The sequence below is a fragment of the Lutra lutra genome, chromosome 12, assembly GCF_902655055.1.
Source record: "Lutra lutra chromosome 12, mLutLut1.2, whole genome shotgun sequence".
Taxonomy (NCBI): domain Eukaryota; kingdom Metazoa; phylum Chordata; class Mammalia; order Carnivora; family Mustelidae; genus Lutra; species Lutra lutra.
In genome coordinates this window covers 7,378,942-7,390,988 of record NC_062289.1, presented here as the reverse complement: position 1 = coordinate 7,390,988, position 12,047 = coordinate 7,378,942, and positions in this window count along the sequence as shown.

The following is a 12,047-nucleotide window of genomic DNA, read 5'->3' as shown; positions in this document are numbered from 1 at the left end:
CCACTGTTGTTTCAATTCTCTATTATCACAGCCATATCTAATCTTAAGCAACAGAGAAAGTTACAAACAAAATTCAAGGGAAAATAACTAGCAAAAATGACTAGCAGAAACATAATGAAATAGAGAATCAGACTGTAAGGGTTGATGTTCAGGAAAAAAATACATTTGGTGAAAGAAAAGCAAGGTATGTTTTTCCTTTTTTTAATTGAAGTATAGTTGATACACAATGTTTCATTAGTGTCAGGCGTACAACATAGTGATTCAACAACTCTATATGTGCTCACGACAGGTACAACTTACCACGTGTTCCCATACGACCCTATTATAATACCACTGACTATATTCCCTAAGCAAGGTGTGCTTTACAACTGTGTTTCCACACTGCCAGAGGCAGAAAGTGGTAGAAAGTAGGTGCTTGAATAATGTTTGTTTCAGCTTATGTTAAGATAAGCCTGTGGGTGAATTAATGAGATCTTAGCAGTCCCACATAGTGGAAATATGTAGGGATCGGAAGGCCATCTTGCTCCCATAGTTCCAATAAGAATACTGCTCCTGGTATCTCAAGAAAGAAACAAAGCTTTGGGGGGTGTTATTCAACACTATTCAGACAACCTAACTCCCCAAATTAAACATCATAATAACCGCTGCTGTGGCCCCAACAACAAGAAATAACGTGAGTTAACCCAACAAATCAGGAGGAGTGGAGAGTACATTGGTTTCCCTGGAGAAATTGAGTAAAAGCTTTCCTTGTGGAATAGGAAGTATGGAATGATTGTTAATCTTGATAATCTGCTCAAAGGAAACTAGTCTTCGGAGACTAATATTTCAAACTAAGGGAAAACAGGCTGCCAGAAACAAGGGCAAAGGAAATCCCTCAACATGATATTCAATTTGGAACACAATTTATGTAAAATTATCTTCAGATGGGCATGCTTTTGAGTTACAGTGAATGAATTTTAATTGGAGATGGCATAATTAATTATAATCAATAAGCTCAGTGATGCATTATCTACTAAGATATCAAAGAAATAATTCACTTTAACAAATATTTATTGAACACTCCACAACGATTTATGAAAGATGCAAATAAGGCAACATATTGTCTCTGCTCTTAAGCTACTTACTCTCTGAAGAAAATGCCTTGTAGTACTTGCAAAAGCAGTTTCCAGAGGAATGAGAAGTGGAACTAGACAGGAAAGCTAGTTATCGCTGTTTCTATAGGAATTTAGGGTCTCCTCTAAAATGGAGAAATCCTCAATTATGTTGGGTATTGTTTGAGTACGTGTGAACTCTAGGAATCACTGACGCTTTGCTAATAATGATAATGCGGGTGTTACGACTTTTTCAGTGGCCTGAGACAAAAATTAACCCAAACTTTCCCAAGCAAAAAAGAATACAAGCCTAATGGTTGCTGAAAATTAAATACCTGCATCGTTTCACAGCTTGCAAGCAAACCAAGATTCTTTTCCTTCCTTCGTTCTTTTTTTTCTGACTACAGAACTCCCAGGGATAAGTCTGTTTTGCTTCGCGTCCTGTGTGCAACTGCAGCTGAAGGCAGACGGGATGCTCTGTGTCTCTCACCCCTGGGCAGGGCTGGTCCCAACCGAACTCAGCATGCGGGGCAGTATTTTTTCTGAGAGAACTGTGATTTCCCAAGTGAAATAGCTCTAGGTGGACACATACATGCCTTCTTAAGTTCCCCCACAGCGTGCTTGACTACTCGGGAACAAGAAATGGAAGGCAAGTGAATTTCTTAGCAAGTAGAAGATGGGATGAACAGAAAACAAAGATAATATCTTAATCTTTTCTTATGTATCAGAGATCATAACACCGAAGAGAGAGGACAATATGAAAACTGAATATCTGATTACATAGATGATTTTAAGGAATAGGATTTAAAAAAAATTATGTATGGTATTTGTGTGGCTTAGGGCAGTAATTCCTAAAGTGTGTTTCCCAGGTGATGTTATATGATAAAAGGATTCCATTGGCTGACATATGTTGCAGACACTGCATATTATATTCTTCTATCCAAGCTTTTTAGTACATATTACTATACCAAAGACTGAAGTGTTTTAGAGTAAATAAGCCCATTTTACTTTGTTTAAAAACACCATTTATTCTATTTGACTTGGGATTTTTAAAAACACATAAATTATAAACATTCCAAATACTGATTTAGGAATGAAGAGGTACAATCTGTATCAAGACAACTTGAAATAGAATTTGAGCAGGAATGAGAAAAGATTAAAACTTCTTTATGAAACCGTGAAGTACAGAGGGTGTCATTTAGAAAATTATCACGAAGGGGCAATGAGGAATTTGAGGGCCCACTATATCTGGAAACTGCCCGAGGTCTAGACACTAATGAATAGGATATGAGTAACAATAACCATAGAGATGTAAATCTGATCCTAAGCATCTATTAAACATGGGATTTCTGTGTGCTTATTGAAGGAAAGACGACCACCCTGAATCATGCTGGAGCAATTAAACATTAGTCACTTCAAATTAATCTTATTTCCTCTATAGATCAGTAGACTCTCATGCACATTGTGTCTGGATTTTAATAAGGTGTATGTTATGGATTGAATTGTGCTCTCCCCTGCAAAGAGATGTGTTTGTTTGTTTGTTTTTTCTTAAGATTTTATTTATTTATTTGACACAGAGAAAGAGCACAAGCAGGGCGACAGAGGGAGAGGGAGATGCAAGCTCCTTGCTGAGCAGGGGACACAATGGGGGGGCTCAATCCCAGGACCCTGGGATAATGACCTGAGCTGAAGGCAGCCACTTAACCGACTGAGCCACCCAGGCGCCCTGCAAAAGATAAGTTGAAGTTCTAACCTGTGTGTACCTTAGCTGGTGACCTTCTTTGGAAACAGAGCCTTTCCAGAGATAATCCAGTTAAAATGAGATCATTAGGATCCTCCAATCCAATATTTTTGGTGTCCTTATAGAAAGGGGGAAATGTGGACACACAGACTGACATGCTCACAGAGAAGTTGAGGTGAAGACAGGAGGGGAGAAGATGGTCATGTGACCACAACATGGCATCTACAAGCTGAGGAAGGCCACGCATTGCCTGTCAACACCAGACACTAGCAGAGGCAGGGAATGGTTCTCCTCTGGCGCTGTCAGGTGCACAGCCTTCCCGACGCCTTCGTTTTGGACTTTGGACCTCCAGAATCCTGAGGCAATATGTTTGTGCTGTTTCTAGCCACCCAGTTTTTCTTACTTTGTTACAGCAGCCCAAGGGAACAGACACAGCTTAGGGCAAGGTCGTGACGTCAGAGTCTCTGATCCCCTCCTGAGATGGCAGTCGTCCCTTCCACTATGTACGGATGACAGCTAGTATTCCTGCGACACTCTCAGGAGTGACCAGCACCTAACCGGTGCCCAGAAATCACCACTTGGCTCCTGGAGCTGCACTTTCACCAGTGCATGTGTCCTGACTGCCTCGGGCTTGTCCAGTCTGACACAAGTGTGCATGTAGCCTTCACAAATGAGCTCATCCTCATTTGCTTAGCTGATACATTAAGAGTCTTCAAAAAGCACTTAATGTGCTAGAAAATCACACAAAACAAATGGCGTTAAATTTGGCAGGGATTAATATGAAGAAGTGTATCTGTATTCCAAAGGAAAATTCTGGAGCTCACATCTCAAATGTTATTTCATGGTCTTGGATTTATACTGGGAAATCCCAACTGTCCTTGAAGTCACTCAGCTTTCGCCTTTGTCTCTGGAGGATAGGAGGACTCACTCCTGCGGGCAGATTGGGCTCGATGTAGAAGTCCATGGCAGCAGTAGTCCTGCTGTGTTACTCTGTGTGTCCTTCTTTTTGGCAGAATGCACACACAACCCTTTCTTTTCATGTGCTGCGTTTGGGATCATAATGGACCCCTTCTGTACATTTTTGAAATGTTGAACTAAAATCCCTTTCGTTAAGATGCAGAGGTTTTGTCAGCATAGACAGTTTTGTTAGATATACTTCAAGGAATCTGAAAAATAATGGGGCACTTAATGAAAAAGGACTGAGGATACTTATTACAGTGGGATGAGTAGAAGAGCAGAGGTCAACACCTTCGATGCGCCATGTTTGTATTGTTTTGCTGTTCCTCAGGCCCACTGTTGACGGTAGCCGTGTCAGCTTTTAGATCTTACACTAGCGCTCCCATATTTAGGCAGCATTCTGCTAATGTCCTTCTTCCATTCTTGTTCAATTACACTTTGGTGAATGTGATAGAATATTGTTTTGAGCTGAAGAAGCTAGATACAAAGGAGGACATTTCTGTGTGGTGGCATGGCACAAAACTCGGGAGGGACAATCAAATCTGTAGTGACAGAAACAGATCAATGTTTTCTTGGAGTTTGAGGAAGTTCTGTATTTCGATTTTAGTGGTGGTTTAGACTTGAGCATATAGGTTCCTGTGGTTTGTAGGTACGTCTGACCCACGAATCAGCCTGATTCATCGGTGTCTTTCAGCCGACATAAATGGACAGTAAGCACATCTTACTAAAATTGTGGGGAATGATGAGTTTCTCTTCCTCTTTCCCCTAATTCCTCTCTCTCCTTCCCTCCCTCTCTCACTCCTTCCTTACCCCACTTCCCTCTCTTTGTGGCATTCTTCATTTGGGATGTTCATCTTCTTCCTACCAGAATTCTCCTAGAAAAGAAGAGCTGGGTTAATTCAACAGAAACACATTCTTTTAGGGAAGAAAAAAATGAAACAAGATGGGATCAGGAGGGAGACAAACCATAAGAGACTCTTAATCTCACAAAGCAAACCGAGGGTTGCTGGGGGGCTGGGGGGTGGGAGGGATAGGGTGGCTGGGTGATGGACATTGGGGAGGGTATGGGATATGGTGAGTGCTGTGAAATGTGTAAGCCTGACGATTCACAGACCTGTACCCCTGGGGCAAAAAATACATTATATGTTAATAAAAATAAAGAAATACATTCTTTATTAAGATAATAATTTTTCGGCTTCCCTCCTCAAGAAAGAGTGATTTTAAAAATAAGGTGTGATGTGGAATAATAGATGATTCGTTATAGATGGTGGTAATCATAGATGGTATCATACCCACAACTAACAAATGCTGTCATGAATAACCTTGCCTTAGTGGAACTTGACAAAGTTTTTCCCATATGGCTTTTTAACTGTCCTAACTGTCCAGCCTGTCTATCCTAGAGTTCATATTTGAATTGATGGTAGTTATACTAGTTATAATAGTTTAAGACAAGTAAGAAATACTGAAGTGAAACTTCTGGTGAAATTTCTAGTGAATTTCTCTTCATTTACCTCTCCTGCACAAATAACATACAGTATCTTAGTTTACAAAGCAGACAACTGTTTCAAGCTTTTTGTAATTGTATCGAGTATCTGATCTCGTCCCATCTTTCCTTACTCTCAGGAGTTGTTTCAGCTTTGAGAAAAGTCTGGCAAAACCAGCTTTCTCCCGCTCAGTCTGTGGACTGAATTACACCTCCACTTTCCCTTTCCTCTATTACTTTGGCTTCAGTGCACACTGGTTCCTTCTAGCAAAATCTGATAGCTGATGCCCATCACCCTGTCTCACCATGTCTCTACAGAGAACTTGTTTGCATTGATTATCCCTTTTTCCCCATGATTTCTCCATCAACACGCTCTTTCCAAACAGAGATGTTTCCTTCCTTAACACCCTCAGAGTTGTCTACACTAGTGTTTTGGAAACTGAGCTGCACTTCAGGATCATCTGAAAGGACTCTTCAAAATACATTTTCTCCAACATTATTATTAGAAATTCAGATAATTCAGATTTAGATTCATTCAGATTTCCATAAGAATTAGTAAACTTTCTTTTATTAATATTCATAGTGATTCTAAATGCAACTCATATATATATATATATATATATATATATGAGAGAGATCAGCTTTTACTACTTCTGCTTCTCAGCTCCCATTCATTTATTCATTCATTCATCTCTTGGCTCACCTGTTCTATCAAACTCATATATCTGTTTAGGAATTAATCAGTTTTCCTGAGGCTATATAAAAAGGAATTTATTTTAAACCATATATCATGTTACTTGACGAATTTAAAAATACATTAACGTTTGAAATCTTGGAAGATATTTCGAACACTATGAAATAGCCAGATACGTACATGTACACAGATAACAGTACATGTGTGTTTACTAAACTTCCTGTCACTTGACTCTTCTAGAAATAGAACTGTAAAAGGCTATGCAAGAGGGGTGTCTGCGTGGCTCCGTCAGTTAAGCACCGACTCTTGATTTTGGCTCCAGTCATGATCTCAGTGTTCTGAGATCGAAGCCGGCCTTGGGCTTTGTGCTGGGCATGCAGCCTGCTTGAGATTCTCTCTCTTCTCTCCCTCTACCCCTCCCCACCCTTCTCTCTCTCAAAGAACAATAAATAAAAGGTTATGGGAGACTTCAGTAACATCCTCAAGCTTCCATAGATTTTGAAATTTTAGCTATTTATACATTGGAGTCACACTGTGACAAAACCCTATGCATACCAGATGTGAAGCAGCAAGTCGTAGATTGTGATACGCAGCAATGAAAGACATCACTGGTTCTTAATAGAGCAAAGCTTTCTATAGGGCTTCCAGCACAGGTCCAACTTTTTGGCTGATATCTTTGCAAGCTGTGATTCTGCTATTTTGGAGGACTGTTTTATTCAGAGATGAGTCATGTGGTGTTACTAAAAGAAGTGGCTTCAACGCTGAACAGGCGGAAGGCATATGTGTAACAGCTCTCTTGCCCACACTGTTGGAGTGAGCGATTAATTATTGCCTGCTACTAGACTTCTCACAATGTCTTCTACAACCAGCTCATAGGTAGCTCTATGTAGGTGAATGCAAAGCATTTAGTTGTTAGACTCTTTTGAGTATGTTACTCTCTTTAACACTAACAATTCAGACTTCCCAAATGAGAAGACTGTAACATTTCCCTTCCTAATATTTACCAGGTAGCTGATGTCCTTTCCTGAAATTCCAAATGACCTAATTTTTTGCCACCATTTATGCCGAGTATTCCTCCTCCATACATCATTCCCACTGGAACTTATATTGCTTTATTCATACAGTCAACAAAGTTGAGTTGAGTTCTGGGGTTTCATCAATGAATCAAACATGTCCTCATATAGCTTACGTTTGGTTTGATGAACACTCTGTTTCCCATGATAAAGTTGAGGCTTGTAATGCAATGACAGGAGATCTGACCAATTCAGAAACTTCATGCATTTTTAGGGTTTTTATTCCATGCCTTGGCAGTGGACTCCATATCTCTTTCTAGGCTTTTTGTAACTGCAACTCTTTTGAGAGCATCTTTTGGGTTTCGTCTTCATATTCAGCAATCTTTTCATTCATTGCTATAATAACAAATTCTAGTACTTACTATTTAGCAGACATTGTTCTTTATATAATATGTATGAGTGCTTTATGTAGATGAGCTCATTCAGTCTTAACAACCATCATATGAGGCAGATACTATTGTTATTTCTGTGTTACAGATGAGGAAGTTGAGGCACAGACAGGTCAATTAACTTGCTGAAAGTTAGCTAGCTAGTAAGTGCCAGACCAGGAGTTCAAACTCACACCATCGAGCTCTGGGGACTATGCTCATCACTGCTACCAGTAGTATTCATTTCATACATGTATTTTGATACACTTTGTGCATATAGTTCTACTAATTTAATATATAACATATCATGGAACATATAGCAATATTTGTTTTGCCAAAACAACTTTTACTGAAAACTGTGGACACTTTTCACATGTATTTGCTATTAATTCACGACATCTTTTACCCACAGAATCTTATATCTTTTTGCTTAAATATACTTAATGGGGGCATGGTTGGGCTTCTAGCTGCCCTGTTCATATCGCCTGCATAATTTTCTTTTGAAGATTTTGAATTTTCTTTTGAAGAAGAAGTAATGAGTGAAGAAGAGATAAGAAGAACAGGACTGAATTGTGTACCCACTAAATTCTTATATTGAAGACCTAATCTCCAATGTGACTTGGAGATGAAGCCTTTGGAAAGTAATTAAGGTTACATGAAGTCATGAGGGTGGGACCTCCATGCCGGAATTAGTGGTTTCATGAGAAGACAAAAAGGGAGACCGTCCTCTCTCTCCCTCTGCTTTGTGAGCGCTCAGAGAAGAAGTGACCATTTGCAAGCCAGTAAAAGAGCTCTCAACAGGAACAGAATGGAAAAAAGTCCACCTTATTTGTAGACTTCTCAGTCTCAGACCTATGAGAAATAGATGCCTGTTGTTCAGCCATTTAGTCTATGGTGTTTTGTTACAGCAGCTTGAACAGACTGATACAAGAAGGGAGAATAAAAAAGGGGTCACAGAAAGTTTTCATGGGAATTATAATCTGACCTTAACCAGGTCTCAAACCTACTTACTTCTCTTTGTTTTGTTTATAAAATGCCTAATAACTATGATTAAGACTTGAACATTTTATATATATTTAGTTATCTATACTTAGATATAGAAATATATTCTTAGTTATAAAATGTACTTTAAATACATCCTTAGTTATATATGTGTGTGCATGTGTTCATGCAAGTGAGTATATTTTTGTTGAAATTTCCAGTTTTGTGGGTTAATATTTTTTATTTAATTTATTTATTTTTAAATTTTATTTTATTTTTTCAGTGTTCCAAGATTCATTGTTTATGCCCCACACCCAGTGCTCCACGCAATACATGCCCTCCTTGATACCCACCACCAGGCCCTCCCAACCCCCCACCCCCTCCCCTCGAAAACCCTCAGTTTGTTTCTCAGAGTCTACAGTCTCTCATGGTTTGTCTCCCCCTCCGATTTCCCCCAACTCACTTCTCCTCTCCTTCACCCATGTTCATGTTATTCCTTATGCTCCACAAGTAGGTGAAACCATATGATTTGGTATTCACTGAGTTTTTAAGTTAAAAAGAGGTGTTTAGATTCTACTACTCAGTGCTAGATTATAGGCAAATATAGAAAAATTTTAAATATTTTTAAATATTTAATTGATTAAATATTTAATTAATATGATAATTGACTCTCTCTGCTTGACTTATTTCACTCAGCATAATCTCCTCCAGGCCCATCCATGTTGATACAAAAGTTGGGTATTCATCCTTTCCGATGGAGGCCTAATACTCCATCATATACATGGACCATATCTTCTTTATCTGTTCGTCTGTTGAAGGGCATCTTGGCTTTTTCCACATGCGGCCATTGCTGCTATGAACATCGGGGTACGCGTGGCCCTTCTTTTCACTATGTCTGTATCTTTGGGGTAAATACCCAGTAGTGCAATTGCAGGGTCACAGGGTAGCTCTATTTTTAATTTCTTAAGGAATCTCCACACTGTTTTCCAAATTGGCTGCACCAACTTGCATTCCCACCAACAGTGTAAGAGGGTTCCCCTTTCTCCACATCCTTTCCAAAAAGTGAAAATGAACTTTTGGGACTTCATCAAGGTAGCAAGCAGTCAACAAAACAAAGAGACAACCCATGGAATGGGAGAAGATATTTGCAAAATACACTACAGACAGAGGGCTGATATCCAAGATCTATAAAGAACTCCTCAAAATCAACACACACAAAACAGATAATCATGTCAAAAAATGAGCAGAAGATATCAACAGACAGTTTTCCAAAGAAGACATACAAATGGCTAACAGACACATGAGAAAATGTTCATCATCATTAACCATCAGGGAGATTCAAATCAAAACCACACTGAGTTACAACCTTATACTAGAATGGCCAAAATTAACAAGATAGTAAGCAAGAAGTGATGGGTTAATATTTTTTAATAGAGTAAGTATTTAAATTTTTTTGTCAACATATTTTATGTGTTTAAAGATCACTTCCTGGCATATATTGTCATTAAATGACATTCTGTTGTCTCTTAACATATGTGTTATTTACTTGTATCTGTTGATTGTTTGGAATGAATGAACAGATATAATATGACCTGGTGATGACATCTATAACTCCTTTAAGAACTCAGATCAATGGTCATAAGTAGTTACACTTCTCTTAAAAAGCTGTTACAAGATCTCACAACTAGATTTAGAGGACTTTATTTGCATTGAGGTTGGTATTTATATAATCAAAATATTTAAAATTTTTCTATATTTGCCTATCATCTAACACTGAGTAGTAGAATCTAAACACCTCTTTTTAACTTAAAAACTCAGTGAATACCAAATAAATAACTAACTCAAATATCACGGAAATCTGAAGAAATCATAGCCACCCTTTATTTTTTTTTATTATGTTATGTTAGTCACCATACAGTACATCATTAGTTTTTAATGTGTTCCATGATTTGTTGTTTGCTTATAACACTCAGTGCATAGCCAACTTTGATCAAAATAAAAGACTGTCGACTTCCTGAATTCTCAGCTTTAGGATGACACATTGTTTCAGAGAGCACCCAAGCCACATCGTGGGCAAGTACCGGACTTGTGAATGTGGCTTATTAGCACCTTAAAATTTTAATTTTAAAAATATCATTATACTAACTATATCACCTAGGAAAAGGGATCAAATTATATGATTGAAGAAGCCATCGTATGCTTGTCACGTTCCTCATTTGTTTCTATGCCACAGACATCCTTTCTTTTGAAGACATCTTCCTAATGCGACCAGATCATGCAAGGCAACATATGTGGGCTAGGATCACTGTTAGGCTTTGACAGACTCTCAAATTAGATTTGTATCAGATTTGGAAGATTCAGCCAGGACCTATTACCAAATCATAAAATAGCATGTGTGTTTGTTTATATGTTTGCATTTTTGTGTAGGTGTATGTAGGAATGGAGCATTTGGGGAGACAAATGCATGATATATAAAATAGCTTTAAAAATAGAAAGCAGTTGTTAGTGGGATATAGATTGATGTTTTTAAAATACCATCTCGGTTTTAAATATAATACAGTAATGATATGTACAAAAATATTAAGGAAACATTGAAAAGATAGTTCAGTTAATAATTTTTCAGCGTTTAAGCTAAATTCTAAATGGCTTTAATGACTAGTCACTAAAATGGAATTTGGACTTGCATAGCAGGGGGAACTAAAACCACTTCTCTTTTTTTTTTTTACTAGACTTCAGGCCTCTTATCTTCATCCCCTGTATTCACGGACTCTCTGCCTGAGGGTCATTGCTGTGTATCACCCTTCACTCACAGAGGTGGATTTGTTTATTTCATAGTTTTTATCTTTTATAAACAGTTCTCCACATAATCATGAAAATCTGCCTGTAAGCCTCAAAGCATTTAGACATGCTTTGAATTAAAGATCCAAAACATAATAATCATCTACTCTCAGAATTTCCTAATACACTCTGCACCAGGAGGACCCTATTCTGTTATGGGCAGCATGCTGGTTTTGTTTTCCAAGTGTTTTAAACTCAAAGGAGAAAATGTTAGCTTCTTAAATAAAAGTGGTCATCAACTGCTGTTCTCATCTGAATATAGTTTGTCTTAATTTAGCAGACTGCATTATGAGGGTTTTAGAATTTTTTTTTTAATGATTTTTAAATGCAGAATATTCAGGACACAGATGCTGTATCTTTAGAGTAAGGCAAGTGAAGCACGATCCATCTTCTCTCTTAGTAAAGTCAACTCTTCTGATCCTTCCTGGAAGACAGACCAATAGAATGTTGCGTGAAACCATCCATCTTTATTTTCAAAGCGGCTGTGCTGATGCCGCTTCCTGGGTGCGGACTTGGGAAGGCCGGACGGCAGAGCCTCCTTCCGGCCGTTCTCTCGAACCGCCTGGAGCTGCTGGTTACGTGGGTGCCCTCCCGAAAGACTTCATGGCCGGGACGAAGCAGCCTCCTCCACCCGGGACTCTTCAAACCTTTCTTTAGTTCAGTCCATTCCTCGCTTAGATCTGAGTCGCGCGGCGATCACAGTACTTTCTGTGGTTCGCAGTGTCAGGGAACCGCTCGAAGCTTTCCGTCATGACCACTGCCGACAGCTCTCCTTCCTCAGTGGTGCCATGGGAGCTGCTGCTTGCACACAGTCTTTCCCT